Source organism: Dermacentor andersoni, chromosome 6 (assembly GCF_023375885.2).
Source record: "Dermacentor andersoni chromosome 6, qqDerAnde1_hic_scaffold, whole genome shotgun sequence".
Classification (NCBI taxonomy): Eukaryota; Metazoa; Arthropoda; class Arachnida; order Ixodida; family Ixodidae; genus Dermacentor; species Dermacentor andersoni.
The window spans coordinates 10,877,467-10,894,861 of NC_092819.1; the positions used below are offsets into that span (position 1 = coordinate 10,877,467).

General features: G+C 46.8%; 1 long non-coding RNA gene across 1 annotated transcript in view; it reads right to left on the minus strand.

Annotated features, from left to right (window-relative positions):
* Positions 1-17,395, minus strand: part of LOC140218931 (uncharacterized) — a 270,707-nt gene that overhangs the window by 83,315 nt on the left and 169,997 nt on the right. The window contains exon 2 of the long non-coding RNA XR_011895085.1: positions 8,004-8,054. This is a non-coding gene — a long non-coding RNA (uncharacterized lncRNA). The remainder of the gene's footprint in view (positions 1-8,003; positions 8,055-17,395) is intronic.

The window sequence follows — 17,395 nt, forward strand, 5'->3', positions numbered from 1 at the left end:
TGGTGCACATTGTTTTGTAGTAAGCGAAAACATCGTGCGCTCCTGCTTTTGAGGCAATTGCGATAGCTTCAGCATTTACCGCCCGCAGTATTGTCACAGCCTAGTAGGAGACGGGAAAGCCGGTGTCGAGGACGTGAAAAAGCACTTTATGAGAGCAGTCAACGCGACGTCGTTGTCGTCTCTGTTTTTCTACTCGCGCGCTACTTCATAGTCGTTCTCAACGCCTGGCACATACCCGCGGCGACCATATAGCATGTGGCATTCGCCCCTCCTTTGGAAAAAAGGCATCGCACCGATGCCCCAATCTCCGAAGGCTGTGCCCAGACGGTGCAAAGTTGAGGTCATGAAGAAAAGTATGGCTTCATACGAAGCACGTGCACAACCTCGGGCAGATGCCGCCGGCGTTTGGAGCAGTTATGACCGTCGGGGACAACTTCATAATTCACATCGCTGATGCGGCGCAGAACTGTGTACGGGCCGAAGTATCTTCGCAGGAGCTTCTCAGACAGCCCCCGCCGACGAATAGGAGTCCAGATCCATACCTGGTCACCGATGTTGTATGTGACGGGTCTGTGTCGAAGATTTTAGTGTCGGGCATCGTATTCCTGTTGTTCTTGCATTCGGAAACGCGCAAGCTCCCTGGCTTCCTCTGTGTGTTGCGTAAACTCCTCGGCACCAGTCTCGTCGTCACCGCATTCGTGTGGCAGCATTGCGTCCAACATTGTTGTCACTTCCCGGCCGTGAACGAGGTTGAAAAGTGAAAGGCGAGCCGTGTTATACGCAAATTTAACATATGGTAATATCTCGTCCCAGTTCCTGTGGTCGACGTCGATGTACATACTCATCATGTCTGCCAGAGTCTTATTAAAACGTTCGGTCAGCCCATTGGTTTGGGGATGATAAGCCGTGGTCTTTCGGTGAGTGGTACCACTTAGTCGCAAAACGGTATCCAGAAGCGCCGCCGTGAACGCAGCTCCTCTGTCATGACCACTGCGGGAGCGCTATGGCTTAGGACGATGGCTTCGATGAAAAATCGCGCTGCTTCGGCTGCTGTTCCACGTTGGATAGCACATGTTTCGGCGTATGGAGTAAGGTAATCTGTAACGACGATTATTCATCTATTTCCGGCAGTAGACAGTGGAAACGGACCCAAAAGGTCCATGCCAATTTGTTCGAACGGTGCTTGCGGTATCTGAACAGGATGCAGCAGTCCAGCTGGCTTGCCGGGTAGGGCTTTGCTGCGCTGGCAATCCAGGCATGTCTGTATGTAGCGTTTCACGATCGACGCAAGTCTCGGCCAATAGTACTTTATCCTAATTCTTGCCAATGTCCGAGTGTAGCCTAAGTGACCAGCGGTCGGCTCGTTGTGACAGGCATGTAGGACTTCGTCGCGAAGAGATGCGGGAATGACGAGTAGGTAGTTGCTGCCACTAGGTGAAAAATTCTTTTTACAGAGAACGTCGTGGCGTAAGCAGAATGAAGGCAGCCCTCTGGCGGATAACCTCGGCCCGCTGCTTGTTTTTCCCTCTAAGTAATCGAAAAGAGGAACAAGTTCTGCGTCCTCACGTTGCTGGCGGGAAACAGCCACAGTATCTAGCACGCCTAGAAAAGCCGCGTCATCATCGCCGGTTACTGTAGTCTCAACAGGAGACCGAGAAAGGCAGTCGGCGTCGGTGTGTCGTTTTCCCGATTTGTATACAACAGTGAAGTCGAACTCTTGGAGCCGAAGACTCCAGCGCGCAAGCCGACCAGCTGGATCTTTTAAATTAGTCAGCCAGCAAAGTGCATCACTGACAACGGTGAAACACCGACCATACAAATATGGCCGAAATTTCAGGACGGCCCACACCAGCGCGAGACATTCTTTTTCTGTAGTAGAGTAGTTAGCCTCCGTTCTTGATAGCGCCCTGCTGGCGTAAGCAATCACTCTTTCGGTGCCGTACTGCCGCTGAACAAGCACTGCGCCAAGGCCAACATTACTAGCGTCGGTATGAAGAATCGTAGGGGCGTCTTCATCAAAGTGTGCGAGCACGGGAGGCGTCTGCAGCCGTTGCCGTAGGTCATCAAAAGCCCGTTGCTGGTCATCACCCCACACAAAGAGGACATCTTCTCTGGTAAGATGTGTTAATGGCCATGCGATACGCGAAAATTCCGCGATAAACCGTCGGTAGTAGGCGCAAAGGCCCAGAAAACGTCGCACTGCCTTTTTATCGGATGGCGTTGGGAAATTAGCGACGGTAGAGATTTTATCAGGGTCAGGTCGGACGCCTTCACAACTAACAACGTGACCGAGAAATTGAAGTTCTTCAAAACCAAAATGTCACTTTTCAGGTTTCAAAGTTAGACCAGCTGAGCGTATTGCTTCAAAGACCGTCTTTAGTCTCTGCACGTGTTCCTCAAACGTGACGGAGAAAGCAATCACGTCGTCGAGGTACACCAGACAGGTTTGCCATTTGAGGCCTGAGAGTATCGTGTCCATTAGTCGTTGAAACGTTGCCGGCGCAGAACACAAACCGAAGGGGAGCACCTGAAATTCATAAAGTCCGTCGGGCGTCACAAAAGCGGTCTTCTCAAGGTCTCTTTCATCAACTTCTATTTGCCAGTAGCCGCTTTTCAAGTCCATCGACGAAAAGTAATGTGCGTTTCGTAGCCTGTCCAGGGAATCGTAGATACGCGGTAGCGGATAAACGTCTTTCTTTGTGATCTGGTTGAGTTTTCGATACTCGACGCAGAAGCGCAGGCTGCCGTCCCTCTTTTACACCAATACGACAGGCGATGCCCAAGGACTCTTAGAGGGCCGAATAGCTCCGTCCTCAAGCATGGTCTTCACTTGTGTTTGTATTGCCTCGCGCTCTTTCGGTGCTACACGATAAGGATTCTGCCGAATTGGTCTGGCGTCGGCTTCGGTGAAAATACGGTGCTTAGTGAGCGGCGGTCTGGCTAACTCGTGATGTGGAAGAGAAGCAGCTCTTAAACTCATCGATGAGCTCAAGAAGTCTGTTGCGTTCCACGGGCGATAAAGTGGGACTGATGTCAACCACAGGCGCAGGCATAACCACGGTGGACGTCGCGCGCTCCATTGAGAGGCAGTCCCGTATTCAAGTGAATTCGTCGAAGTAAGCAACAGCCATGCCTTTAACAATGTGTCGACGTTCCCTGTTAAAATTCGTCAGCAGGAGTTCAGCACGTCCGTCGTGTACGTTAATTACGGCCCTGGCGATGGAAACGCCTTGACTCAGTACCAGTGCGTCGATGTGTTCAGCGACACCAGTACCGGTGTTCAAGTTGTCGTAGATAACAGGTACGAGGGCACAGCTTCGCGGCGGAAGCGTGACGTTGTCGTCGGCGATACGTAAGCGGGGTCGCTGGTGTTCCGCGGAGTCGACGTCGTCTGAGCTCGCAGAAAATGTGACGACGAGGTCACGGACACTAATCACTGCACCGTACTCTCTCAAGAAATCCATTCCCAATATAAGTTCCTTACAACACTCAAAGTGAATGACGAGGGTGGCGACAAAGGTTGCACCGGCGATTACTATCCTGGCTGTACATTTTCCAATCGGCGTCATCAACTGGCCGCCGGCAGTTCTGATGTTGGGCCCGGTCCATGGCATCTTCACTTTTCTCAGTCTATCAGCCAGCTTTTTACTTATTATTGAAAAATGCGAACCAGTATCGACGACAGCGGCCACTTGGTGGCCGTCAATGCAAACGACAAGATCGGCGCTGACGGCGTCGGTTAGAGGGGGTGTGGTTGGAGTCGTCGGAGTTTTAGCCTCGTCGATGGTAGGAGATCGGGCTCTTGGATATCTAGCCGATTTGCAACCTCACCCCCGGAGGTCGCCGCATCTAGTTTACCCGGCGCGGGCTAGGGGACCTGCCCCTAGAGGCGTCAGAAAAATCGCGACGGGTCGGTGGGGTGTAACGAGCCGGAGAAGGGGAACGTGATCGAGGCATCGTTGAGCCTTCTGGCTCAACGACGCCTCGATCACGTTCCAAGAACGCGTCTACCGATTTCCGCAATGGCCACTGCAACTCCATCGCAGGTGACGCTGCAGAATCCCAAGATCCCAGAAAGTTTCCATGGTGACGCTTTTGAAGATGTCCAAGATTGGCTGGACCAATTTGAGCGTGTCGCCAGTTATAATGATTGGGGCTCCCAGCAAAAGTTGTCTAATGTCTATTTTGCGCTTCAAGGCAGTGCGCGTACGTGGTTTGTGAACCGGGAGAGAAATTTGACCACGTGGGATGCCTTCCGCACCCAGCTGCTAGACACATTCACTAGTAGCGACAGAAGAGACAACGCGCAGCGCCTTCTCGAATCCCGTATTCAAAAACCAAACGAGAGCATTGCCATGTTTGCAGAAGATATGGCCCGCCTTTTCAGCAGAGCAGATCCTGAGATGGCCGAAGAAAAGAAGTTGCGTTCTCTCTTGCGCGGAGTGAAGGAGGAACTGTTTGCCGGACTCGTGAGGAACCCAACGACGACAGTGGCCGAATTTACCAAGGAGGCTACCGTTATAGAACGGGCACTACAGCAACGGTACCGCCAATATGACCGCAAGAGCTCGCTGGTGAATGCTTCAATTCTACCTGAGAGCTGCAGCACATCTCTGCGTGAAGTTATCCGAGAGATTGTGTGAGTGGAGATCCGGCAGCTCGGGATCTCTCCCATGGCACCAGCGGTGGCTTCTGTCGCTGATATCGTTCGGGAGGAAGTTTGAGAGGCCTTTTCGTCGCCCGACTGGCAGGTGGTGCCGCGACGATTAACCTACGCGGAAGCTGTCTGTCGTCCACCTCCCACCACTTCGATGCTGCTGACACCGTCGACCACTACGACGCAGCCATCACCACCACCCCCGACGCCCTATTTTCGACAGTCGCAGCCGCTGCCAACTATGCCGTATCGCCGCCAGGTCGATTGCTGCGCCTCGTTTTTACGGTGAATCCCCTGCCGGCTACCCGCTTCGAAAGACCGATTTGTGGCGCACCGCTGACCGCCGGCCGCTATGCTTTCATTGCGGCGAAGCAGGACATGTTTACCGCGCGTGCCACTACCGCGCGCCTGGGTATCCAAGATTTCCCAACTGCAATTACCCTGTGTCTGATGCTGCACGTAGCTGCGACGGAAATTCTACAAACTTTCGACCATATAGGATGTGGCAATATGTTGCTTGTTTGATTAGCCTTAGTCGACGTGAGGAATGTGAAATTATTTTTGTACGTTTAATAAGCGCTGTGTTATAGTAAATTAACCTGAGTAGTATGAAGAGATAAAGAAAAATGTGCTGTCATATTATAGCCTGCAATGTGTGAATAATTACTTTGCCAGTTTGTCATCTTATGTGATTAGTCCAATAAAAATAACCTGTTGTTACTTTTAATAACTTGTTGCCTTTTCAGTGGCTTTGAATTCTGCCTCCCAAGGCTCCAAAAACTCATCCAAGCACTCATCGCCTGCTGCCACCAGCCACTGCTCATCCATTCCGTTGTACGAAATAAATTTGATCTAGAAGCTCGTGCATCTTGAATCTTTTTCTACTTGCAGATTTTCTGCTACGAAGCAGCTGTTAAGCTTGCGGTATGAATCGTAAAAATAGGCTTTGCATAAGATGTGCGCATGTGAACATTTGAAATGCGTTTAAATTTACGTGCCTGCACCGCATATATCGAAAACGTGCAGTTGCTGTGAGCGACGTTTAGTGATGAATGACAGTCAACGGTCAGTGACATAATTGGAGGCATGATAGTCCTGTTGGCTAGATTCATTATTCGTCTCGTTTCGGCAGCCAAAATATGCCCACATAAATGTCTACCACACGTGTGTGAAGTTTTCTTTAAACACCCTTTAAAACATTTCTTGCCTCCCGCCTCCGCGAGAAAACTTCATATACGTGCTGAAAAACAATGCACCGCTTTTTGTTGCAAGGTAATGCCCGTTTGCACGCGAACTTTTGAGCTGTTTGAGCCACGGGCGTAGTCAGGATTTTATTTCGAGGGATCGAGGGGGGTCCTATTCTTTATATGTACATTCGTGCGTGTGTTTGCATATGTGCGTGTATATATTTACACACAAACTAAGAATTTCGAGGGGTTGGCCCTTCTCCGGCTACGCCAATCGTTCTAGCTTAGCCTGCATTAAAAAGTGTCATCTTGCTCAGCGCTTGCGTACAGTTGCCGCATGTAGTTCGTGACCAGCAGACAAAAAAGCAAATGGAACACCTCGCGGCACTTGCCTCCTGTGCGCGCGAGGAATGGCTCCATTGCAGAGCTGGATCATAAACCGGACCTGTGCGCAACTCTGCTCCCTGCGGGAGCATATACAGGAACGCTAGCTGTATCCTTGCCGAATAGGTCAACCAACCGCTAGCAGAAGACACTTGTCTCCACGCATCCGCGGAAGCGATCAAGGGAAGTGTCTTGCTACTTGAGGCTCGAGCTGGTTGTTGCCTGAGGACAAAAAAACCTACCTGAGCTAATAACCGCAACAAGATGAGGCATGTGTACGCTGCAACGAAAATCTGGAGGCTGCTCGGCACATCTTAATGGACTGCGAAGGGATTCACCCAGTGACACCCGTAGGTAAGGTACACCTTGCAGAAGCGCTTGGATTTAAAGTGGACGGAAGCATCAACTGGTCAGCAGCCGAGATAAGCAAGAGACGTTCGGAGTATTGGTGGTAAAAAAGCAGGGAAGAGACTGGATCCGTTACGACCGGATCCGTTACAGGAATAGATAGCCGTAGAAGGTAGATAACCTTTGAAGAAGAGCAAGAAAATTAGAGATGTATACAATGCTAGAATGAAAACCATGTACAGCATCTGAGTAACTGAAGCAGGCTAGGTGACTATTTGTCAACGCCCCGTTTCAAAGGGGATGGAATAATAATAATAATAATAATAATAATAATAATAATAATAATAATAATAATAATAATAAGAAGAAGAAGAAGAAGAAGAAGAAGAAGAAGAAGAAGAAGAACAATAATCACCGCGGCAGCGGCGGCTCCAGCTGTGCGGGGGAAAGCAAAAAAAGGGAGAACCAGAAAGCTTGCCTTCGCGCATCCGCGCCTGTACAGTAATGAAGTAAACGCTTCTCACGGATAGAATGGATTCGAACTGTGCTACGTAAGTATGCGCATGCTGCTTATGAAACTATGATGCGCTGGAGGCGTCCCTCGTACTTGCTAGTAGTCAGGAATTCGGCTTAACAACGAGGCTCGGTATAGCTTGCGTGTGCCCGCGCTTGTGTGCGTGCGTGCGTGTACACCTGTTTCGACTTTTATGCACTCCCACTAAGCTTTCCTGTATACAGATTTGAACTCGTTGGATCTGCTGCAATTGCTTAAAAAATATGCTCATGATATTGCTGCTCGAGTTTCTTCTTCTCTACTGTTATTTGCCCACGACTGCATCGGGTACAGAAAAATTACTTACGAACATTACATCACTAACCTTCAGAAAGACTTAAGTTGTGTTCGAAACTGGTGCGTTATATGGAATACGAATATAAGTATACAAAAGTGCGTGAGTCTTTCCTTTGCCAAAAAAGGTAAGCCAATGTTATCCCAGTACTACTTAAATGGTGTTGTATTGAAGCAAGAAAGATCATACAAGTACCTTGGTGTAATATTGTCATCAAAATTCTCCTAGAAACCTTATGTAAACAATGCCATAACTGAAGCTAGTAATGCATTGAACTTCATTCAACGAAACTTACGTTGTTCGCATGCTAATTTAAAAAGCATGGCCTATGTTACTTGTATTCACCCAATTTTGGAATATGGCTCTGTCGTGCGGGATCTCGCCCTCATTAACCCTCTTCGGCAAATGCAAAATCGAGCTGCCAGGTTCGTCTTGGAGCTGTATCAAATGAATGAGAGTTGCACGACAATGAAAGTTGAGCTTGGTTGAGAATCCCTTTTCACCCGTCGCAGAAAACTGAGCTTGAAACTTCTACATTTAAGTTACCATAGAAAAATCAAAATAAAGAAAGGCACTTACATAGAGGAAGCTCACTATATCTCCAGGTGCAGTGATCACGACAGCCAAATCCTGTAATAGCAAACCAGGACGAACATGTATGCCCATTCTTTTTTTTTTTTGTCCGAACAGTAAACCAGTGGGAAAGACTGAAAAGCAGGCGCATTGTGGAAGTGAAAATTTATTTTATTGGACGCTGTAACTCCCTGCTGTAACGTTTTAAGGTGCCGTGGGGTAATCTCTTAATAAAGAGTAAAGCAAGATGGCTAGTCGCTTTGAAACATTGCGAATTTATATGCATGCACTCGCGCACTCACTTGCTATAAATTCGCACGGTTAAGACATTTATTCGTTATTGACTTCGGTTGTACAGACAGTATAAAACACAAATATACTTAACATCGTATTCTCTCATCGATTTCCTCTTACGCGCAAGAAGCCGGTATGGCGTACTACTTTGCGAAGTACACACAAAGTGGCCGTGCATTATATTTTGCGAAGATACAGCGTTTGTAAAGTGTTCCCTGCTTTGAAATTACTCAGCACCTATAAATTGGTAATGAAAAATATCCCTCGCTTTGAAGGCACAGATATGTTCGCGATGTTTCAATTAAGCGCTGGCAGCCAAACTATGAGGAGCGCACTGTGCTATTTCTCCTACCCCGTCGATGGCGCGCAACCGGTAGATGGTGCCATCATATGTCATCACACTCAGTAGCTACAATGCTGAGGGATGATAGAAAAAAGAAATAAAGAAAATAAAAACATGTGCACGACGGCTATATGCGTCCCTTGGAGGAAGGCTAGTGAAGTGAACCAGATTTGAGCCTGCGTCTGCCATCACCTTATAATAAACACACAGAAGGTAGAAAAAGAAAGCGCTACCTCAAGCATTCCTACTAGATTTTCGGGTAATACAAGCGAATGTCGTAAAATGGAGCAGTTTGTGGGCAGGCTTACCACGTGAAATAAGCGTCTAGATTTCCCAAGTGACCAACTTTGGATGACCAGTGGGTCAACCTGGTATATGTTTCACGCCTCCACCAAGAACTCTAAGGCGAAAGAGCAGCCTATATGCTTATACTGCGGTTTAAGCCCGTGAGTGTTGCCTATCCCTGCAAAGAAATTACCGGGAAAAATAACTCTAAATGCGGGAGAAAGTTTCACCTTTAGGATATTGTCGTTTGGTGCAAAAGGCAGCTTTCTCACAGTTGAATAGAAATTTAAACCAATATAAGGCGCATTTAGCAAAACAAAATACCGTTATCAAGTAACAGTGCCATTTAGCGAAAAAGAAAAATAGCAGGCATTTCCCAAGTCCCAGATCATCGTACAAAGGGTCTGCGGCTCCACTGCTACTCTTATTTAATTTTTTTTATTACGTGCGGTTATTACTTCTGCTCTATATTGGCCCAAATCGCCATGGGTTACGCGATTGCGAGGTAGGGGGAAAGAGAAACAGAATTCGGTAGAAAACGTTGAAGTTTTCTGCTTTGAAGCTTACAAGGAAGAGATGATGACAAAGCAACACGATGCACCGGTTAGGTGATTCTCTCCAAACTCGATACCAGATTTTTTTTTCCAGCTAAGTGAACGTTATCCAATTGAGTCCAAGGCAGCCATATTGCTTCCTTAATGGCGATCGCAAAATTCTATTTTTTTCCATTTCCCGCAGAAATGGTTCCGGGGAACAACCGGGAGTAGAAACGTATACATCGCGGGTCGGGGCGCAAACGGCCTTTCCTCGCCGTTTCCAGCCTCTGCCTTTTCATCGACGCTGACCACTTCGGAGATCATTCTCGTGCCTCAGTGATGAATGGGACCTGATAGCCAGAATGTGTCCCGGGTGGCGGTTTGCCGGCAGGCCGCAGCTTTTCAAAGCCAAGTAGGCCGGAATTTCGTTCAAATGGCTTCCTTGTGGATTGGTATGCCTCTAGAAAAAAAAAGCCCATGAAGAAATAGAAACAGGACAGTTCGTCGATACCCCTGGCTCCCAACTCGCGACGACAACATCCGTCAATGTCCCCAAGTTGCTTAAGAAACTTTTCTAATCCTATGAAAAGTGCCCTTATAGTTTGAATTAGGATTACGGCACAAAATATGGAGGGGGGGGGGGGGCAGCAGTAACAACAACGACGATGACCGCGACGGCATCACGATGACACTGCACCGGCTGAAATGCAAGATGGGCGGACAGCCTTCTTTGCTGAGTATGACTGGTGAGGATGACTGAGTATGACTGCTGCGTCCTCAAAAGTGTGACTGATGCATTAGTCGTCAGTTATGCTGAAATGGCGTCTACGTGCCATGCCAGCAAGCGCTAATGCACAAGGCTTCCGCAGCGGAGGCCACCACTTTCTAAACAACTTCGCCGCGATGTGCACACGTCTGCTGCTATGGTCTCCGAAATGAAGCGACGCAAATAGTGCACATTTTAGAGCTGGCGGAATAAGCAATAAATATCTATACGAACTAAAGTAATTAGGAACAAGAAGTTGATGGCTACTAGGTGAAAGCGTGATGCTTCAAATTTTATTTCTATGAACAAAGGCACTGTCTGTGTTCCGGGGCCTTACGACGCCCAGATGCGCATGTTTGAAATAAAGAAACAGCGTCTGCTCTGATAAATGTCCAAGAGGCAAGGAGAAAACATCTTTGGCATGTGCAATACTGCGTCTGTTGCCTATGTAAAAATTGGTGAAATCGGGTGATGAGAAAGAAAAAAAAAGAAAGCAGCATTCAGTACACTTCAGCGATTCTGATGTCAATGAACAAAATTTTGGCTTCAGGAGCAGCAGCAGCATCAAACTAGATAGACCAATGCTAGACTATTGTGGCGTAGCTCTGTCGCATAATTCGACCTCTAATTCTTGCTGTAGCTAGGAATGCAGGCAGAGCAAATAAGTTAAAGAACTAAAGCTCAAGCAAGTACCTTATAGACTTTGCTTAGCATGTAACGATATGCGTAACTGAAATACATAAACCGCGAAACGATCCTACGTTCTAACATTTCTTTTCTCTTTCAATAGTTCTTTTCCTCCCATTACCCGCTACAACAGCTGCATATGCAGTGCAATAACTTCACTCTTCCTTTGTAATAATCTTACAATATAGACATGAATTCCTCACTGACTGCCTGCAACTTCTGCAAGAATCATGCGAGGAAAAAAAAGAGAATTAGAGAACTGCACATGCAACTTTTAAGTAATGACCTACATCACTCGTTAGTCTTATTGAACCAACTAATAGGTTAATCAAAATAAATATATGCAGCTCAGAACAGCCTCATTTGTGGAAGTGAAATAAAGGGCACTTAAATAGGGAACGACAGATGCGTTTTAGGGAAAATCGCAAAGCTTTGTTCGGCGGCACGCTTAGTATGCTACTCCTGGCAAATGCGATAACAAATGATTTACATAGGACATAAGAATACGGTACGGTCAGTACAGGCTCATAAATATGGAAGGTGCCCGCAAAAGAAGGAGCAAAGCAAGAAGATACGGAGAATAACGCTTTTCGCTGTCACCGCATTTTGACACAAAATCACTCATGCGTATTCTTACCACGGAAAGGGGACATTGTTTTCAAACCTACCATGCAGACCCGTCTGTAGTGTCCTAGCGCGTGCGGCCGAGAGCGATTGCTATCTTGGCCGAGTGAAGGATCCCCTCTTCGCAGAACAGCGCCGCGGAGAACCACGCGGTAACAACGACACGACCGGGGGCCATTAACCGGAAGGACGAGCCATTAGCGGGCAGCACAACTCCTCCGCGGAAAGGTGGCCGCCACGCAAAGACACTTTTAATCGAGTGCTTAACACACAAGCTCTTCGTGCGCCGCACCAAGCCATCGTCTCCTAAATGTCATCAGGTTAGGCTCCGCTGCAGAAGGAGTAAACTTGTAACGACGCACGCTATAGAGGCAGAATATGTCGCCTTACACATAAAACCCGAGCTGCTAGGCCGAAGCCTTGCCAGCGGGGATGGTGCATTTATGAAAATTATACGTTCTGAATTTTAAGCGCTTTTCCACCACATCTTAGTGTACGCCTTTCATGCAGCCACCGTTTCTGCGTGTTGGTGCTTCTGAACTGGGTGCTTTATTTCTGGGTCATGCGATTTATTCAATCGTATATTTTGCAATAATCAAGCAAAAGTAATACCATAATCTAGATTACTCTGCTGTGATTGTTTGAGAGCACTCAAGTAGGTATATGTCATTGCATTGAGATATGATAAAATCCGTTACGCGTGGTCTCCGCATTCATCAGGCCTGAGGGTTTACACGAATGCTGAGACGTCGCGATTTCTTTTTTTTTTGCAGTGGAAAATATGACTGAAAAGAGAAATATTAAAATGCGCAGTGGCCACACGATAACACAATTTCAAAGGAGGACAGAGTTCAGCAAGTCGGTTAAACGCCGACACAGGACGCATTGGCGATATCAGTACAGCTGATATCGAACAAGGCCCGTCACAAGAATCCCATGGTCATCGATCAAAAGCTGAAAACGTGATCTTGTGCTCATGGGCTGAGAATAATTACGAAACTAGCGTGAATAAAGTTATACGCTGCTTGCTATTCGTTCTTGGCTTAGGCAGCGCGAAATAACAGATGGAGGGATTGTGTCGTTTCGCGGCTACCCAAGTCAAGGGAGCATTACCAACTGGTTCGGCAAACCACTCTTCTAAGTTATTATTTGTATTTTTTGGGCGCGGGAACAAATATTTTATTGTATCAAACTGCGCACGCCTTATATCAGTTCATCTCTCGGTCTGCTATCTATACTTAAAAAGTACTGCCGATCCGGTAATGTGCACAGTATTGTATTCACGCTGGCCGATCGAACCCAAAATGAACAACAACAACAACACAAACACCACCACCACCACCACCACCATCACCGCCACCGCCACCGCCACCACCACCACCACCACCACCACCATTATAGGTAACAACAAAGCGCGATGGGTTTATTTACAAATTATTGACAATAAGCTCTCTTTATATGTTTGGTGCTGATATCTCACAGGCAAGCAAACATTTCAAATTATCGAAAGCCCCTGTGTCTTCGATAATAGTTTGATTACGTGCGATTCAGTACGACAACAATGCAAGACGTTGCTCCTGTCTACGGTTAACGAAACGCATTATGTCACCGGCACCAAAACTGATTTCGAGAACGATTTTACCTTCGCTTCCGAAGAATGAGGAAATTTTATTATACGGTGACTCTAGTCAGAGTCGTCTTTGGCTGTGGAGATGGCACTCTCCGGTAGTCCTATACGACATCGCTCTGCGTACGTAACATCAATACTGACTCCACGTTTCGGATCCACGACAGGTTGAATTTTAGAAATTGAAGATTGCGGCGCAGTTAAGGTCCCCAAACTCGACCGTACACTGATGAGCCATTTTGAATGATGGCGACTTAGTCCTCAAGACATAGCTGCACTATTTGCAAATTAGTTATCCAAAAACATGGAGAGGATAAGAAGCCGCATGCGTAGCTGAATTGGCAGAGCGCGATGAATGTGATACCAGGGCATCATCTATCTTTTGTTAATTTATAGGGAGTATGAAGAATAAAGAAATTTACCACCGCTAGTCTACATTTACCGAACACATTATTTTGTATCTTAGACGCCTTCTTCGACGGTATACGCAATAGATTGACGGATAAATATATGAGGTGTACCGCACCAAGCGAAAACACGTTAAATATGTCAGCATGACATTTGTGACCTTGTCACAATAAAGAAATATAATACCTGCAGCGTGTTTTGATCCGTGCGCATGAGTGAAGTGACCAGCTTTATCGGTAGTTTTCATGTAAATCGACTTTGCGCTTTCTGGAAGCAAACCAGTCGTTGATTGTCTAGCGGTTGTTCAGTCCTTTCTTTCTCTGTCTGCGTGCTTAATCATCGCGCTGGAAGAATGTATCCTCGACAATCCGAACCAAGTAGCCCAGCTAGTTACCCTTCTTAAACAAAATAGGTTCATCTATAGACTCCATAATCTACTTGGATAGGGAATATGTTGGCTCCCCGTAACAATAAACAAAAATATTTTCCTTTCTTTGGCTTCAATGTTGCGTTTGGAAACAATCGCTTTTTACAATGTTGCATTAGAAAGGGTGACCCGAAAGGAACAGAGTACTAAATGTTTTTTCTTATTGATTCATCATTATGTGCCCGCTTCAGGATTGTAGCACAAGCATATTAAACTTTGTGTAATTAACTAAAAATCCCATCCTTCAGATTTCAAAGGTTTCTCCGCACCACTACACATGAGAAAGTAAAAAATAAATCACTCGAAGACAGGTACACGAAGAAATAGGGTATGAGCTTGTTTGCGTTGTTGTTTTAAACACGGTATAAAATTTGTTAGAACCAAATGTCGCTGCCGCATGCGGTGATTGCTATAAAGAGTGATAATTAACCAATGGTTTCCTTTAAGTCTACAAAACAGTGAAATAGTAGTTTTTTCATTCAACTTCTTTTTACTCAGTTTCTTTAAAGCTTTTTACTAGTTTTTTCATTCAACAATGGAATGAATCTTAGACAAGAAGATACATTGCGGCAGTTTGAGATTGTTGGAGGTCCCTTAAAGAAAACAAATGCAAGGTCAGCAACAAGTCTCATCTGAACACTCAAGTACAAAGTAATAATTATATATAACCACTAATCAGTAGAATTACACTTCAACTATTGCGTTATAGACAAAAAAGCACACAAGCACATCTGTCGGCATCGACCTTATTCAGTATACCTGTCGACACAGAATATCTGTGTAGATATCTGTCGCCGTCGACATTAAACTAGAACAGACAGAAAAATAAAAGCGCGGAAGAATGCCACACCAGCACTTGTTTGGAAATAAAACAATGGGGCTACCGAGTCCTAAAAACAAAGTATAATTTCAATTTTTTAGAGGTAGGGTTTGCAAAACGCTACTATTTACTTTGAACTTACCTATTATTACCGTGAAAACGTCGGCTAGCTGATTATTCAAATTCAAGAGTGAACAACGAATGGCGAAGGCGCATAGAAAGCGACACGTTGCGCTGTTCGCGCGACTCGGTTTCTATGCGCCTTGAGAATTGTCCGTGTCCTCAACTGTTCCCGCCTGAATATGAATAGGCAACTAGCCGACGCTGTAACATTAATAGGCTTCAATTCTAGTTCGAAAGTGTCTTTTCCTTGGTTCCTTGTGCTTTGGTCACCTTCATCACTGCATCAACGTGTGGTGCCCGCACTCTGGGCATTCGGAATAGACTGCTGCCACCAGACGTCAGGAAAGAAGGTTTACGGAGGCTTGGATACTTTCCCTAGTCATGCTGTGCGCGTTTGAAAAATTCTACAACAACGCAACGTGACGTTTTCCATTTGCCTTCAGCTTTGTCCCTGTCCTTAGCACTGTTGCCGCCTGAATTGTTTAATATGGCTGGTAGCGAGAACTGTAAGGTCTAGCTACCATGGCTGGTCGCCGTTACAGTAGGAACTGCCCATTGGAGCATTTAACTAGAAAGACATTTTATTAGGTGTCAGCTGAGAAAGGGCTTTCAAAAAGTTATGCGTGTCAAGTGGAGTAATTGAGTGGTAGAAGATGCTTGAGGCTTGAGTTCCATAAGCACCTCGTGCAAAATTTTTAACCACCATCTTGCGTAGGAGAAGCACTTTAGCTAGCTTACTTTTTCAAGTTGTGCCGCAAGCCAGGTGGCAGCACTTGAAGTAAGATTGGAAAAGTCCATGGTAAATAGACAGGCTTAATCTCAGGAGAAAATCAAACCGACAGACATGAAACTGACTGTGACAAGAGATAGAGAGAGAGAAAACAAGGACAGGAAAGGCAGGGAGGTCAACCAGAAGAGCATCCGGTTTGCTATGCCACACTCGGGGTGGGGGAAAGGGGAATAGAAAGAGGAAAAGGGGAGAAAGTGAGCACTAAGTGCGTGTGAGAGGGACACTATGCACAGGGACACTATAAACGGTCTCTTAAGCCGGTGCACTACAAGTATTGCACTAATGCACGATTCGATTTTCGTGCCAGTGACGGGTGTGGCCACGGTCCGAGTATCTTTGACTCAGTGAACGGTCTTAAGTCCAGTCGGTGTAAAGTTTTCCGCAGAGAGAGGCGTTGTACATCGTAGCGGGGGCAAGTACACAATAGGTGCTCGATGGTCTCCTCGCACCCACAGGAATCGCACATCGGGCTCTCGGCCATTTTCAAACGATAGGAGTATGAGTTCGTGAACGCTACTCCCAGCCACAAGCGTATCAGCAAGGTTGCTTCGCCGCGGGAAAGGCTAGATGGCAGTTGTAGCCGTAGCGTGGGGTCCCGTTTAAATAATCGACCATTGAAGGCACTTGAACTCCAGGGATCTTGCGACTTTTTGCGTGCACGTAGGCGAAGTTCCCTGGCAGCGTCCGACCTCGCCAAAGGTATTGAACGCGTCTGGGTATCTTCGTGGGCACACCGGGCAGCCTTGTCAGCTATGTTGTTGCCGACGATGCCATAGTGAGCAGGAATCCATTGAAATATGATGGTGTGCCCTCTTTCCAGAGCATGGTGGTGCACTTCCCTGATGTCAGATGTCTTCTGCTCGTAAGTTCTGTGACGTAATGCAGACTTGATGCTGTGAAGGGCTGCCTTAGAGTCACAAAATACGACCCATTTCTCTGTTGGCTCTTCGCTGACGTACATCATAGCGGTATGGAGAGCTGCAAGCTCTGCCGATGTAGATGTAGTCGTATGCGACAATTTGAATTTAACTGTAACCTTCTTGAATGGAACGACGAATGCGGCAGTTGAGCTGATACGGGAGGTTGAACCATCGGTATATATATGTATGTGGTCATGATACGTCTGGTGCAGTAATAGGAGCGTAAGTTGCTCCAGAGCCGGCGATGAATGATCGGAATTTTTTCTAATTCCAGGAATAGCGAAATTCACTTGAGGCTCTCCTAGGCACCACAGGGGAGGTGAAGGCTTCGTCGCCGGTGTAAAATATGACGGTATGCACTGTTTATGACCGTTAATCACTCTTGAAAAGGCCGCTTGAGGTCTCTCGGCTGGTAGGGAGGCCAAATGATGGTCGGGGATCCTTGACAGATGGCGAATGCGGGCCCTGAGAGAGTCAACAGCTACGTGTGTCTGGATCATATGGTCCCCAGTGATGGCAATTGTTGCTGCTGTTGGCGTGCACCGAGGCAGCCTTAAACACGTGCGTAGGGCTTGACCTTGTATGCTCTCCAAAGCGCGAAAGTTCGTCTTGCATGCATTTGACAACACTGGTAGACTGTAACGTAGGAGTCCGAGGAACAGTACCTTGTAGAGCTACATCATAGAACGGACCGGTGTACCCCAGTTTTTCCCGCAGAGAAATTTAAAGACCTGAGCAATGGCAACAA